The sequence below is a fragment of the Rhinopithecus bieti genome, unplaced genomic scaffold (genome assembly GCF_001698545.2).
Source record: "Rhinopithecus bieti isolate Rb0 unplaced genomic scaffold, ASM169854v2 scaffold_1558, whole genome shotgun sequence".
In the NCBI taxonomy this organism is placed as follows: domain Eukaryota; kingdom Metazoa; phylum Chordata; class Mammalia; order Primates; family Cercopithecidae; genus Rhinopithecus; species Rhinopithecus bieti.
Genome location: NW_016803701.1, coordinates 2,959,756 through 2,976,307, shown reverse-complemented (window position 1 = coordinate 2,976,307; position 16,552 = coordinate 2,959,756). Strand labels below are relative to the sequence as shown.

The 16,552-nt window shown below is 35.6% G+C and overlaps 1 protein-coding gene across 1 annotated transcript in view; it reads left to right on the top strand.

The window, feature by feature from the left end:
* The window catches only part of GRM3 (glutamate metabotropic receptor 3), a 229,502-nt gene that overhangs the window by 130,930 nt on the left and 82,020 nt on the right, over nucleotides 1–16,552 (top strand). The gene's annotated exons all lie outside the window — the stretch shown is intronic.

Below are 16,552 nucleotides of genomic sequence, written 5' to 3'. Positions count from 1 at the left end.
TTATATTAGTATTTTTGCAAATTTCATGAATTAAGCATCTTATTTACCTATATATTATAACTAGGGTTCTCATATAAAATCATTTTTATCAGAAAATAAGCATTTATTAAGCATGTATATATTAAGCACAGCAAGAACATTATTTTATAGAACATTATCATGTAGTCTTGACATGGAGTAGAGAGAACGTAAAATAAAATTTTAAAATAGTGACATCTTACAAGCTTCTGAGGGATGTAGAAGCAAATTGAAATATCAAGACCATACATAAAACAGGTCCAAGTGTAGAATCTGAGTATCAGTTGATAACATAAGTAGAGGGAGATCAGAAAGAGAACAGAATGAGCAGAAAGGAATGGGATTGAACAGGAGAAAGACCTAGATATACATAAACAGAAAACCTGCCTTTGAAGCCTTCCTGGAAAATTGCTTTCTCATAGTCTACAGGATGATATCTGCACAGTCTTTCACATATGAGGGAACATAGTGTTTCATCCACCTAGAATGCAGTGTTCTTCAGCTGTCTGTATGCCTTGCAAATCCCACTTTCCTTCAGTCCTCCCCTCAAATCCTATCCTTGTGAGAACCCTTTCCCAAGTACTTACCTCATATACATGCACCTCCATTACTAAGTACATGTAACTGTTCATTTGCATATTTATTCTTCCATGAACTATAAACCACTTGAGTTTAAGAACGACGTCTTTTTTACTTCATATTACTGATAGTTAGAATAATGTCTCAACCAGGTAGACAGTAAGTCTTTGTTGAATGAATTGAAAGAATTGATTACCTATGTACAATTGATAAGAACTGAAGGATGTTAACCTGCTATACTTCCAGAAGGCTGAAAATCTTTACGGGAATCTTGAATGAAGGGTCACAACCATCACCCACCTATTCTAGATCAGTCTGGATGCTCATAAATGAGAAATAAGCACTTTCCTGCAATGGAAGATTGGTTTAGATATAAAAGACAGAGGATGTTGCAAGGCGAGCATACGGGACCAAATTGCCCCCATCGTCCTCACCCCCATTCTTTACACATGTGCCACAGATGCCTTGATCTGAGAGAAGTTCTAGGGGTTCCATTATAATTGTTCTTAGACCAACTATTCCAGAGAAGACTATCCAAGGCTCAACACAACTAGACAGTCAGTGCCATTTCGAATGTTAGAGCATGTCTAGCTGTCTGCAGTCTCTCCACAGGAAGAATATGCAGGGAAACATTTTATGCCAGATGCTGTGCTTGTAGCTAATGCAAAGGCAAAGAGAACATCATCTTATCCTCAAGAAAAGCAGAGTGACAGTATTAGAAATCCATTCACTACTGTATCACCGGTGTCTCTATCACTAGAATAGTAAAAATGATAGTTGCATTTAGGGAGTTTCATACAATGATTATAGCGTGAATATGTTACAATTGTACATTTTTAGTGTGCCTTTCTTGAAAAATTGCAACACAGTGATTAAAACTGTGCAGACTGATAGGATTCACTTAACCCCTCATTGTCTCTTTACTCATGTCTAACATTGAGATTTTTTTTATGATTTCAACTTTTATTTTCGATTCAAGGGCCACATATGTAGGTTTATTACTTAGGAATATTGTGTGTTGCTGAGGTTTGGGGTACAAATGATCCTGGCACCCAAATAATGAACATAGTATCCAGTGGGTAGCTTTTCAGCCCTTGAACCCCTCCCTAACTTCTCCCCCTATTAGTTCCCAGTGTCTACTGTTGCCATCTTTATGTACATGTGTACCCAGTAACATGGGGATATTCGTAGTACCTCTCTCATTGGGTTATTGCGGGAATTAAATAAGAAAATACATGAAAAATGAGAAAATGGTGCCTTGTATAGTTAGCAGTCAACATTTTAGTAGATATTATTATCTATTACCTTTTATTATTTATTCATTTATTTATTTATTTATTTTACTTTCAACATCTCCAGCCCAAAAGGAACAGTTTAAAGAGGAATTGAGACTCAGAGGTCAAGTTCCGAGTTCAAGTTTCTATCACTTTAAAAGTAGCAGAATCAACATGAGAATCCAGATAGCTTGCCTCCCACACCAACCACCACCTCACATAGTCTAAGCTGCAGAAAAACCTGACTCAAAAGTTATCTCAGACAGAATCTTTTCATTTATTTCCTTCCCAGACGTTTCATTCTAAAGCAATCTCACAATGCTGATTGTTTTGAAACCTCCCTCCATTGCTCCTGCTTCACCTCCTCCAAGAAAGGGAAGTGCTATTCAAGGACTTTATCACAGGGAGGGAGGCACCAGCAACAACAATTAAAAATGCTTTTGTTAGCATTGCTTCATTGTAGACATGTCTCATCTGAAGTAATTATCTGATATGCTATTTTTTTCCTTCGCATTGGGGTTAATTTGTTTCTTAATTAATTCCCCTTCTTTCATGTGTTTATTTGGAAAATACTCTAGTGAAAGATAAGAACTTACCATCAGGACCACTGTTCACAAGGCAATAGATGGTCCATGCTCTGAACCAGGCTTACACTGCAGGTCAGGTGTCTATGATGGAGGTCATGCAATGAAAAGCAAAGAATACAGACATTCAGACATTCCTAAGATAACAGTGGTGTTTTATGCGATGATTATAGACTAATAGGTAAACTAATTGAAATAGGACTCCTGACACTTCTGATTAAACCTATGATATTTTGCCTTACTGACGCAAAGTTCTCTTTCCAAATTACCGTTAAATATGTGCCTTTTTTGTGAATTGATATGTACAATTTCAGTATTTCAATATGGAAAGAGCAATTGTTAGCAGTTTATAATAATGAAGGTCCATGGATCTCATGTAGTATAAGTACTTCTACTGATCTATGGAAAATGCAGTTGAAAATTCACAGATTACCTTTCTAATTAGCGGACTTTGAGAATTAAGAATAGTGTTCCAAAAACACCTGCAGTTAAACTCCAAACAAACGATACTCCAGGAGGTTTATCAGTGGGACTTTGAACACTAAAACTGTAGTGTGACTATTTTTGACAACACCACCTGGTATATTGTGGAAATCTCTTTGTTACTAGTAACAAAGTTTTGATTCTTCCCAACACTTTGGCTTCACATTCCAATAAAGTGAACTGCAATACAGGGGAGAATTCAATAGAAGCAACACCTTCAAAAATTATATTTTAAACATAGACCACATTTCCTTGCCAAGTGGTCAGAATGGCAAAGCATCTTGACAGATTTGCCATCACTTAATAGGGTTGAATTGTCACGGTGTTTACCCAAGGGACTAGCAGTTTTTTCCCAGGCACAGGGCCTCCAATTTGGGTAGATACCATAAGGTTCACAAATGAGGCCTCATAGAATGCAAACCAGGCAATTAAGCTTTTCCAATATGGAAAACAGATGTGGTTGAACAAATGAACTGAAATTTGTTCTAGGTTTCTCATTAAAAGTAAATTCCATCTAAATAAAATATACATGTGCATTAAGTCTACATTACCTACATTTACAAAGTAGTTTTAAGAAAGATTATTTATACAAGATTTAAAGGAATATAACATCACACAATATACCCACGTAACAAATATGAACATGTATCTCCTTGCTCTAAAATTAAATTAAATTAAAAAGTAAAGGAAAGTAACAATAAATGCAGGTTGGTACCATCCAGAAAATTTCAACTGTTACCAGTGGCTATTTAACTGACTCTCAGCTCTTATTTTTACATTAAATAAATTTTTTTGTAGTATCTTTTCTAAGATGCTTCTAGGAATTTAAAAGTTCTTCATCTTTCCTAGAGACCTTTCTCCAACAACCATTATTATTTATGACCTGCTTTTTTCCAGGAAGGATTCAAGGTGACCTGTAATGACACAAAGAGGAGAACAAATAAAAACATGAGTACTTGGGTAATTACTACCAATGAAATAAAATGGTTTTAAGTAGGCTCCATTTGTTTTAAAGCTCCAATCTTTATATTTATGTTATCAACTTATTCAGCATTATTGAGATGACATCATTCCTAGTTTTCAAGAACCCGTAGCCTAAGTCAGAATGACTAGTTTGTTCATCTGATTGCCCTTCCCTGACTCATTCCTTTCAAGTTGGATATCATCCACTGTGTCTTTTTAAAACATAACTTTGGTCATGTCGTTTCCTTAATAAAACTTTAATAGCTTTTATCTCTTAAAGAACAAAGTTCAAAATACTTACAATGCATATAAAATCTTTAGTGGTTTAACTACCATCCCTCTATCCTTCTTTACCTTCTACTAATCCCTGTGAGGCGCTGGGTACCCTGAACATAGGGAACTACCTGATACTATTAAAGCAAATATGTACTTTCTCATCTCTGTCTTTGTGTTCTCTCTTCTATGTAAAAACCTCCTTTCCTCTTCCTCTGCCTGGAAAACTTCCACTTATTCTTCAGCATCAAGCCTATATGTTACCTCTACATGGAGGTCTGTGATGACTCATCTGAGTGTTATTAGTTGCTCTTCACCTGTGTTTTTGTGTAAGTTTGTATACATACATATCTTAAAATTTTATCCTTGGCTATGTTTCTTTGTCTCCCATCAAATTACGCCTTCCTGGAGGACTGTAGGGGTACATTGCTCATCCAGAAAAAGAAAACTAGATTTTAGAATAGTGCCTTGTATAATCGACATCAGTCAAAGTTTGCTGAATGAGTGACGATGAATTAGCTATTATCACGTTCTCTATTGCTTATTGAGCATTTACTATGTGCCCATCGGTGACTTAAGTGCTTCATATGTTTTCATGTAATCTTTACATAACTTCCTAAACCACAAATTACTATCCTTTCCTTTTGACAGATAAAGAAATTGCAGCTTAAGGAGTTAAAATAACTAGCTGAAGGTCACACAGCTAGTGAAAGGAGGAGCTGAGATTCCAATGCTGGCCTGTCTGATTCCAACCCTGTGCACTGTTTGCTTCTTTTGCTTCAATACCATTTACTTCTTTACTGACAGCTCTATTGAAGTAAAGAGTAATTAATAAGAAAACAATGAATAACACAATTCTGTTTGCTACAATATGGTGAATATAACTTTGCCCTAAATTACTGCCCCAAGACCTCAAAAGTAAATGATAATCATTTAAGGAAATATTAGGCTATAGCCCTCAGCTATCCCCAAGCATACCCAACAGCTTTTGTCCTTTGGCTAACAACTGACAAAGACTGGCATGCTTTTTGTTATTGATAAGGCCATATTTCTTGTATTATTCTTATACAAGTGACTTCAGGGACCACAGAGAAATATAGATTAGTTCAACTTGTGGCTCTGTTAAAACTTCAAGAGACATTGTCAAAAATCAATACCTGAGGCACTAAAGAATGTGTTTCTAACAAGTCTTTTGATGTCAAGTCACCCTGGAAGTCAGGTTTCTGCAGGTGTTGCTGGCAAACACAAACACACTTGACACCCAGTATGACATAGACGTTTTGATCCTGTTGTTAGGAACTGGAACACGAACCACTTCACTTCTGTGATTTCTCCTGAAAACTAATGCATGGGGGAAAAGGGCAGCAAAAAGCAGATGCAGACTAATTCAGTGGGCAAAATACCTTCTTGTTTGTCTTCTAAGTATCTGCTAAATCTGGATGGAAAGAAATTTACTCCCGAGATAGTTCCTTGTTAGTGAGGGAACAAGCTAGGTATTTGAACGTGGAATAGCATTGTGATGGTGACAAATGACATGTCTTATAATACCAGTCTCCTGAAATGATAGGATTCGAGGAATCCTTTGTGGTCTGCATATCATTTCAGCCTAAATGATGAGTCATGAAAATGCCAAAATGAGTAACCTTACTAAATAAGAAGTCCTTCAGTTTCAAATGAAGAAAATAAAAGTGGGTGACAATCTTGGTTACAAACCACAGGAGTTGAGTGCAATGATTTCCAGAGAGACTTGGGATGGAAAGCAGAGTGACTTTGAGCCATTTTTGAAGGTTTCCACTATGATTAGGGAGTCCTTTGTTTGGAATGTCCACGTTAAATCATTGGTACTGAGCCATGCTGTTGAATGGTGATAACCAATATGGATCTTTGACTCAAGTGTTTTGGGGGCCATGGCATGTAGGAGTTGTTGACTTCTTCAGATTATACTGCGTACACTGGTATTTGCTATTCTTCATTACACGATTTCTTAAATCAACATTAATTCCTGGTCTTGGGACGGGCATCAATTGTTTTCATGCATAATATTCCCAGATGTGCTACAGGTAATGTGGTCAAAACAAAACAAAACAAAAAAGGTTACTAATCCTTTTAGCAATAACAATATGATTGGCCTCCTTTATGGGCAGATAACTCAGATGATGTGAACAGCTCGAATTTCTCAGGCAGTTTTGTCAACTATATACCACCCCTAGTTCCAGTTTAAAATACAAGCCAATCTGGGATTTTGTACAGCTAATAATGCAACTTGAACAAGCTGAATAGGAGGGACACTGAGGTCTCTAAACATCACAACTTCTAGAACTTATTTTTATGTAATAACCTGTGCTGTGAGGTAACAGATGGTTCAAAGTGCAGCAACTCAATGATTCTCTTCCAGGCACATATATAAGCATTTAATTAAAAGAACTAAACAAAACATTCAGTACTGCATGTGTGACAAAGCAATTAAAGGTATAGACTTATTCTTAGAAAACAGCCCCAAAGAGATAGGTGAACAGCAGAGAATAAACATGAAGGTTATTATCAAGTCTCCTGATTACAGGAGAGTAGCAATGGTTTATTTTTAAAATGTATGTAGTTCAGCTCTGTAAATAGCTTTCTTCTTGGAAGTGGGCATTTGATGCCTCTTTGCCATCTGGAATTTTTGTAGCTAAGTATAGATTCTCATAAAAACTATTTATTATTGTTCCCTTTAATGTATTAGCACAAACTCAGAAGCCAATAACTGTAAAACTTCTGAAAATAATTCTCATGGCACAAAAACCACTTTAGTGGGAAACCTATTTCTACCAGATTCTACATGTCTACAGTCCTTTTGTCTTCTGTTAAAAAAAAATATTTAGCATTGTGTCAGCATGGAAGGCACAAAGCTCTGTTTGAAATTGATACATCATGAAATTGATACACCTGCGTAGAAATAGTAAACGAGGAACTGATGTGGGGGCTCACAAGTGACTGATATTTTCCAGTTCACATTCTCTTTTTTCAGAACACAAAAAGAATAGAGTAAACTGCCTGAGATCTTTCTCATAGCTTATATTCTTTTGCTCCCATGATCACAGCATATTTCATGATAAGGAATGCACAACATGTGATAAATGAACACACAGAAATAGAAGAACACTATGTCAATGTAATAAAAAGCCGTATATTAAAAATTCACAGCTAATGTCACACTCAGTGGTAAAAGACTGAAAGTTTATATTCAACATAATATGGGAAGTTCCAACCCCCAGTACCTTAGAATGTGACTTGATTGAAAAATGGTGTCATTGCTTATGTACTTAGGTTAAGATGAGGTCATACTGAAGTAGAGTAGGTTCCTAATTCAATATGACTGGTATTCTTACACAAAAGCAAAATTTGGATACACACACACACACACACACACACACACACTCATCATTGAAATAAAGCATGGCACCTGGGATCCTAAAAAGAAGGCTCCATGGCTTGTTAGAAAAGATCAGGAGAAAATAAAACTTCCAAATAAATTAGTATTGAACTAAAAATTCCCGTCAGTGAATGAGTATGGCTTGGATGCCTACAGCAGCATCATTCCACAACTGGCTATTGATTGTGGAAAAAAATAAAGTTTTAAACATTCGCAAAGCAAGAATAAGTGAGCAAGTGATGTTAGTTGATTCCTGAGGGTCTAAATCAATCCTTGTCTTATGTGTCATCTCATTTTAATTAAAAAAGAATACGATTAGTTAAGGATCCACACTGCACAATAAAATTGTTTCTCAGTCATATTTTAGAGTAGCTTCATATTGCCTGCTGGTGGTCAGCTTCCCCCATGTGTGCACGTGCACACGTGCACACACACACATAAACCCATCATTATAATTAGAAAACATTACATGGTAGAGCAGCAAAATATCAATTCACTCATCAATCCATTTAACAAATATTATGGAGCACCTCTATACTCTGTGAGGCATTGAGAATTCAGAGATTAACAAGAGTTCTCACTCCAGTGGAGAACTTAGTGAATAATCTAGAAATTACCATATATTTTCATTAGTACCATGAGAGAAACACATGAGGGAATGAAAGAAGTTCAGAGAATGGGCACACAAGTCATTCTGAAGTCAGGCATTAAGAACGGTTCCTTAGAGAAGAAGCCCTTGAATGGATTAGCTGAGCAGACAAGTAGTAAAGGTCACTCTAGACAGAAGGAACATCATAGTATGTCAGAGATTCTCCATAAAGTTGAGTTTATTTGGAAGAAAAAAAAATTGGGAAAATGGTGGCAGATATTTAATAATATTTAACAATGGTTTGTTGGACAACTACTGCAAGTAAAGCCCATTCTAAATTACACCAGCTTACAACTACAACAATGGGAAAAAGGCAAAAATACTAATTTTATAACATCGCACCTGCTGGCAAACATAATTGTATCTGGCCAAGTCCAGCATTTCTTCTTGAGCAAAATTAGTCACATCTGTGACTTGATAGTCTGCAATGAAAACATTGCAACACCTAAGTCCTGGATAAATTCAAACCACCAAGAAAATGGGTACCTCATAGTATTTGAACATTGAAAATCAAATGACAGTACATGCTACACATGGAAAGAGCTTCTGCTAAACATCACTTACTTGCATGCAGCCTCTCAGGCCCAATGGGTTCTGCTATAAGGTCATTGTGTTTCTCACATAAATCATAAAGCCAAATCTGACACTGATATTTATAGCTTGAAGCTTTCATTCCCCGCATGGAAATTTCCCAGTAGATTCTTAGACTATCGTTGTTATCTCTGTTGATGGCCAGTCAGAAAACAAATGTTTATGGAGTCACCACAAAGCATAGACTGACAAATGAAAAGCATACTTTTGATAGCAAGGGATGATTGGTCATGGTCCTCAAATAAAAGAGTTTATGGCTTCAGAACAAAAAACAGACAAACGTTATAACCTGAAATATATCATTGCATCATTATAGTGAGAGGAATCCATTACGAGCTTGTATTGCAGAACGGACTGAAGAAATAGGACAAAAGTGAGTATAGTGAGTGGTCCCAGAATACCTACCACTCACGGGTTCCTTAGTAAGATCTCTATGCACGCTTTACCTTCATTTCTCAAGCTATAAAATGGGATAACGGTAGTATCTATATTGTAAGAATGCCATGAGGATTAAATAAGAAAATACATCTGCAACAATTAGAACAGTAGCTGGCACAAAAATATTACGACTATTGAAAATACTAGGGATCTTTAAAAGGCTTCCCCAAAAAAGCCTTGCCCAAGAAAGGTAGTCTGAAAACAGTAACTTAGAGAATAGGAAAACTGAAATAGCTCTTCTTTGTTCACTCTTGAGGAATTCTGAATTGGAATCTAAACAGGATAAACCACTTAATAATAATTCTTTGACTTTAGCCACCCTTAGATTTCTGGCACTTGCTGAACTGCAATATTGAATTTTGCATTTAAAATTTCATTTTTTCTAGTTTTTTCTTCTTTCTTCCCTGTGTAATTTTAACTTAAACTCAGCAATTTACATCTCTTCCTATATAATATCACCTTGTTTCCAGAGAGGGAGCCTAGTCCTCTGAGAAAATCAAGAGACTAAGCTCTAATCTTAGCCTTTCTGCCTATTGGTTGTCTAAATTTTTTTTTAATTTAAACAGATTTATTTATTCACTTAATAATCAAGAAATCTATTCCATATTATCCTTATGAAAAATAGCTACATTGCCCAACCCTAAACATAAAACTTGAAAAAAGTAATGTGTTTTACATTTTTGCAAATCTCTCTAATCTATAAATACTGATGCCCTGGCATCAGTATTTTTTAAGCTGTTTTGGTGATTCCAGCATGCATCCAAGTTTAAGCACCAGTGATATAAGTCTGCTGTCTTTCACATTCCTATGGTGTATTAAATGAAAGAGGTATGACATCTGACTTAAAAGAATACATTTGGATTCTCACATTGATTTCTACATTCAATTTCTTTGGATATTTTGCTTTATTTGAAGGACATGAAGAAAAACTTTTACAGATATGTAACTGGAAAATGGAGAAGTATTTTAATAGTCTTTTCAGAGAACTGTGAATAGTCTTCTTTGATACTACACCAAATTTCAACAAGTGTTGGTTCCTTACAGGTTAATTGCTGTGGAATCTAGAAACATATCATTGTCATACTCTGGTTATATTAAAAGCCCTATTGGTTTATCTTGCACATTGAATGAAACTTTAACCCATGCATGATCTCTATCATGTATCATTGTTACAAACATGTTGATTCATTGTTTGAATATTAATGTATCATATCTATTATACAAAAAAACAACTTTTTTAAATTTCCATTGATACATTTCCAGAAACATCCTTTAAGTATGAGGAGCAGCCAAGCTCACAGTGGCAGATTAGGTTTTAAATTTCACTTATTAAGATAAATGGTGTTAGTGGCAACAACAATAGGTCAAATTGCTCATTGTTTTCCCTAAAGGAGGGTCTACTTTGGTCATTTGAGGAAATATCTGCCAAACACCCAAGTTTAAACAACCATAATTTTCTGGCCGCAACACTTCCAAGTAAAAAATGCTGTTCTACAAAAAAAAAAAAAAAAAAAAAAAAAGGGAATAAAAAATGCTATGCTGGTTTAACTCACACAATGCAACATTCCATAAGTGCTTTTCCCCAAGACAAAAAATGTACTTTCAATTGCAGAAAGTACTTTACACGTATTTCTTACTGTCATCACCGCAGATATATAAATGATACATACTCAAGGTTCAAAGTTTAAATAAATAATACTCTTTTACTGCTTCAGTGAGGGAATTTTTCAACAAAACTGATTTTTTGTTACTGTTGTGACAGTGAAAACTACCAATCAATGTTCCTGTAAAATTGGTGTTGCAGCCTTGCTTCATGCTAAGGCACCAGGGCTTTTATCCACCATTGATTTTGTGCTATCGGTACAAATGTCAACATAGTCAAAAGAAATCTAGTGCTTCCATGTTTTATGAAAATTTTATTTACATATTATTATGAAAATAAATTATGGACTCCCTGAAAGGACTTTCTTGAAGTCTGTAGAACACACTTTGAGAACTATTGATCTAAGTCATTGGTTCTCAAACTTGGCTGCATATTAGAGTCACCTGAGAAGATGTTTTAAATATTGAAGCTCAGGCCACATCTTTGACTAATGAAATCAAAATCTCTGGATATAGGGCCCTGGCATCAATATTTTTTAAGCTGTTTTGGTGATTTCAGCATGCATCCAAGTTTAAGCACCAGTGATATAAGTCTGCTGTCCTTCGCGCTCCTATGGTGTATTAAATGAAAGAGGTATGACAGCTCTGAGACCCCAGGAAGCAACAGCAGGTTCAGTTCAGAATACTGTAGGTATAAGGTAGCATCTATGCAGAATCCCAAAGGATAATTTTCATGCCTGGATTCCCAGTCTTTGGCCCATTTATCATCACTGTTGCTAAATACAGTAGCATGTGTTATAGAAGAATGCATAAAGCACTGGCCAAGGATTCAAGCCGAGTACTCTACAGCTAACTCTAATATTTATTAGCTTTGTGGTTTGGCCAAAATACTTAGCTTCTTTGCTTCCTTACCCTAAAAATGGTGATGATAATAACAACATCTGTTCTCAGTGGGTGGTTAGGAGGATTAAATGAGCAAATACATGGAAACTCTTAGAACAGTTCTTGGCACACTGGAAGCACTAAATGTTAGCCATTAATACTATCCACTGAAATGTAACTTTCAGTGATACATCAAAAGTGCCTATCAGACAATAAACACTTCTCGAATAAACGAATGTAGAAACATCACAATTAGAGCAAAGGAATTATGTCATGAAGTCTGGCTTTATCACTTACTGTGTTCGCTTGATAAGTTATGTAAACTTTCTGAGTTTCAGCCTTATCCATACTTCATCCTGTGAGCTTCTGTTTCCTCACATATAAAACAGAAGGTTTAGATCATCTTCATGGTTTCTTTCATCTCTACAATGTAATGATCTTATTGCTTATTTATACTTTTTTCAATGGCATTCATACAAATTTAATTTTATTTGGCCACTATGAATATAAGAAATATAAGACTTTATATAAGACTTATATAAAGACTTGGAACAAATATAAGACTTTCTTCCAAGCTGCTGTCTTTGAGTATGTTTAACTGTATTATCCAACTCCTATCACTTTCTCTTTTCCACAAGAGTCCAAGTAATGTCACCAATAACTTAATGAAGTCATGGTCCTCCAGGCTGCAACTCTTCCTTATATAATGTTGTAAAGATGGCCCCCTCGTAAAATTCACCCTTATTAAACCCATGCTGATTCCTAGTGCTTTCCTCATTCAGTTCTAAGTGTTTCCATGCTCTCTGTTAGCAAACTTTGTTCTAGAAGATTACCAAAGCACATCATGCTTATTTATTTATATTTCTTCATGATTTATATATCCCAAATTTGCCCTTCCTCCTCCCCTTTCACCCTCTGGGAGTCCTCCCATTATGTGTTTTTCAAGGATTATTGATAGTGATTTCAAAACGTCATCTGCAATTTCTTCCAGAATTCATTACTGTGGACAAACTCCATCCATCTGATTATGGGTTTGTTTTTTGTTTTTTGGTTTTTTTTTTTTTTTTTTTTTTTTTTTTTTTTTTTTTTTTTTTTGTATTCTCTCCTACTTTTGAGTGTGGTAACCTTTTCATATTATCTGTGCTACCATTTCCATGTTAGAAACCATTCCCAATGGAGAGAATGAGAAAGCAAGAGGGATAGAGCAGCATCTTTCTTTTACTCATATAGAACCAACTTTCCCATCTGATGATTCTATATCTTCCTGCCACATCTTCTCCTGAAACACAATTTCAAATCAAAGCAATAGCAATGACAAAAAACACGTTGATGCATTTTCACATTCTGTGCTTTAGTGTCCCTTATTTTTACAGGCTGATGTCAATCTTTTATGTTGTATATGGGGACACCCCCAACCTACATACAGACAGCACCCTTTCTGTGTTGCTAGTTCTAACACCAAAATCCCCAAAAATGTAGCCTAGTACCCAGGGGATTCTTTAGAGTTTTCATCTTCTCTTTCTTATTGAGACTATTCTGTATTGTATGAATTATTTTTTAAGTCCTCCTGTATTCCATTTTAGAGTCTTAATTTATATGAAGCATATCTCTTTTAAAGTATTTTTTTCCAAAGCATATATAACTACATCCTGTTTTTCCTTCCTCCACTCTATCTAATAATAACATAATTGGGTAACTTTCTTCCAAAATTTTACATTACTTCTCCATTCTAAAACATTTTTTCTTTTATCATTCAAAATGATGTCCAATGTAGGAGTTCCTTTATTTCTTTATGCTTTCTCAGAGAAACCATATGGCCAGTAAAGTGAGTCAAGAATATACCAGAACCAAGCTTTAGACAAATGAGACAGGAACCCAGTTAACAACTACCTGGATATTCCCCAACCCTAGTTTTAAATTTGTGTTAAAAAGAAAGTTCCTGCTAACAGCAACTAGGTAGTCTATGGTGTATACCATAATATTGCTTCTGTTCCTCTTATTCTTTCTACCTGGATGCCTTTCTGAGTTTGAAGGTTCAGGTTTATAGTCACACAGTAGAAGTTAGAGAGGAAGCTGTCAGGGAATAGCCATAGTACTTGAAGTCAAAACACCTGGTTTTACACCTTGATTTCACCCACACATTCTAACCATATGACTATGAACAAGTTTCTTCACCTAGCAGAACTGTTTTTGCATATCTAAATTAGAGATAATATCCACCATAAAAAGTTATTGTGACTATCAAAAGAACAAAATATGTGTGTGTGTGTGTGTGTGTGTGTGTGTGTGTGTACATACCCAGTACATTGGTACCTGGCTTTACAACAGAATAAACACATTTTTTTTAAATGAATAAACCAAAGTAACATTCTTAGGTACAGATAAGGCTGGGGTGGATGAGAAAGAGAAAGGAGAGAGACTTATTACCTACTGCCTCTCATGGTATTTACTTTTAAGCTTTTTAACCCTTATAATCTAAATAAACTAATTTTAAAAGGAGCAGCTCATTGTGATAAAATTACTTCAACACTTAACTCCATCATTCATTTGTATTACATGTGTTTCTAATGTAACTGAATATCAGAAGCTTGACTATATTATCACCCCATGCTATTCAATATAGGTGATACAATTGAGATAATACTTATTGTGTTCCAATCTCATGTTTCAACTCACTAAATGTGCCTCCTTTTTCTTTCTTTTTTTTTTTTTTTAATTTGAGACGGAGTCTCGCTCTGTCGCCCAGGCTGGAGTGCAGTGGCCGGATCTCAGCTGACTGCAAGCTCCGCCTCCCGGGTTTACGCCATTCTCCTGCCTCAGCCGCCCCAGCAGCTGGGACTACAGGTGCCCGCCACCTCTCCCGGCTAATTTTTTGTATTTTTTTTTTAGTAGAGACGGGGTTTCACCGTGTTAGCCAGGATGGTCTCGATCTCCTGACCTCGTAATCCGCCCATCTTGGCCTCCGAAAGTGCTGGGATTACAGGCTTGAGCCACCGCGCCCGGCCTGTGCCTCCTTTTTCTAGAGTCGGTTGTGGTATCCTCATTAAACACACATACACACAGAGGATCATAAAATTATTCTTAAAATGCTGGCAATAGTTGTTTTATTCTAGCCCACAGCCTTCCCCAAAGCTACAGCTCATCGTGTCCCTTTCCAATGCAGAGAATCTTTTCCACATTGCTGTTATTCTATGGCTAGTTCGTTCTCTTGCAAAGCCTGCCTTGATTGTAAATTATTCTCATACATCCTGGAGAGTTAGACATGAAGCCTATCATTGAAAAACAAGAACTTTTTTTTTTATTTTTTAGCAGCTTCTCATTACTCCTACCCCTATGGGAGAGGAAATTTCAGCAGTTTAGGATCGTTTCACTGTGATTCTTCGCTGCCAGAAAATAATGTCCAGATATTTTTTAGGTCCTTTCATTCTGTCTCCCTGAGGGGTTCAGGTCCTGATTAATATAACTTGAAGATGAGAAAATTATTGTATCAAGAAGAGATGGCGTCTCCAGTGCTAGCCAGAAACTTCTTAACAAAGTCAAGCTATGCACAGACAGGGCTCCTATTACCAAGCCTTCCATAGTGGTACATAAATCCAGTGGAAGCCAGGCACTCATTCTAGAAGTAATGACAGTACCTGTTTGGTGACACCTGCCACTTCAATCAGGTTGAGTGAAGCAATATCCCTATGCCTAAATAAGTCAGTATAGGCCATTTTGTCCAGAGTCTCCTAGTCCTGAGAAGAGAAGAAATAAATAATATATTAGCCTTTACCCCTTCATCCACCCATTCACCTCTATTCCCCCGGATTCAAGAATACTAAATGCAAACAAGATTTGGAGTTTTAATTTTGCATTATATTATGTGTTAAGCCCTGGATTTCTAGCTGTCTTATTTGTGGTTGAGAGGTAGCAGGATTGGAAAAGATACAGAAATATTTTTGATAGCTCTGGGCTATATCTAGTGTTGATTTTAATAGCAGGCCAGATATTCAAGAACATGCTGTGTAGCTGTGTATGAACTTGGCTGTTGGTTTCTCTTGCCAGATGAAATTATGATTAATCAGGGCTCAGATGTCAGTTGTTTTATGTTGCTTGTGCTCTTTGCTAACAGCTGCCTATTTCAAGCTGTACTTCCTACATGTCAAATATAAATGTGAAACCACAATCTCCAAAAGGAAAAATTTCAAAGTACTAATATTCATGCCAATGTAGATAAAGCATACTGTAAAATTCAATGTCATTTCTGATTAAAATCTACTTAGTATGTTACATAATTTAACTTAAGTCAGTATAGAGAAAGAACTCTTCTACATGAGGTAGCCAGGAGAAATTCTTTTTAAAACCTTATTATTCAGTATGCATATAATCTGTTTAGATATTTGTAAATATATATCTCTGCAAATACTCTATGCATAAAATGTTCCTCAATAAACAAATGTCACTTTCCTTTTATTCTACAATAAATAAAACAATAAATATATTGATAGGTCAATTATAAAAAATTTAAATATTTTATTCAGATTCAGGTTTAAATACTTGAAAGTAGGTGATCTGTTCTTGACAAGGTCCTCAATACCTTTTTATTTGATTTGTTTACTCAAAAATGACATAAGAATAGAATTCTATATGATTTCTTTTCACATAGTCCAAGCAGAAAAATATTTTAAAAAGAAAAAGAAAGTAAAGAAAATATTGGTCAAGATTTTCAGGAGTTTGGAAAAGTGTATGCCTAAAATGTTGGGTGGTGGACTAAATATAATTGATTTTTTTTTTTTTTTTTTTTTTTTTTTTTTTTTTTTTTTTT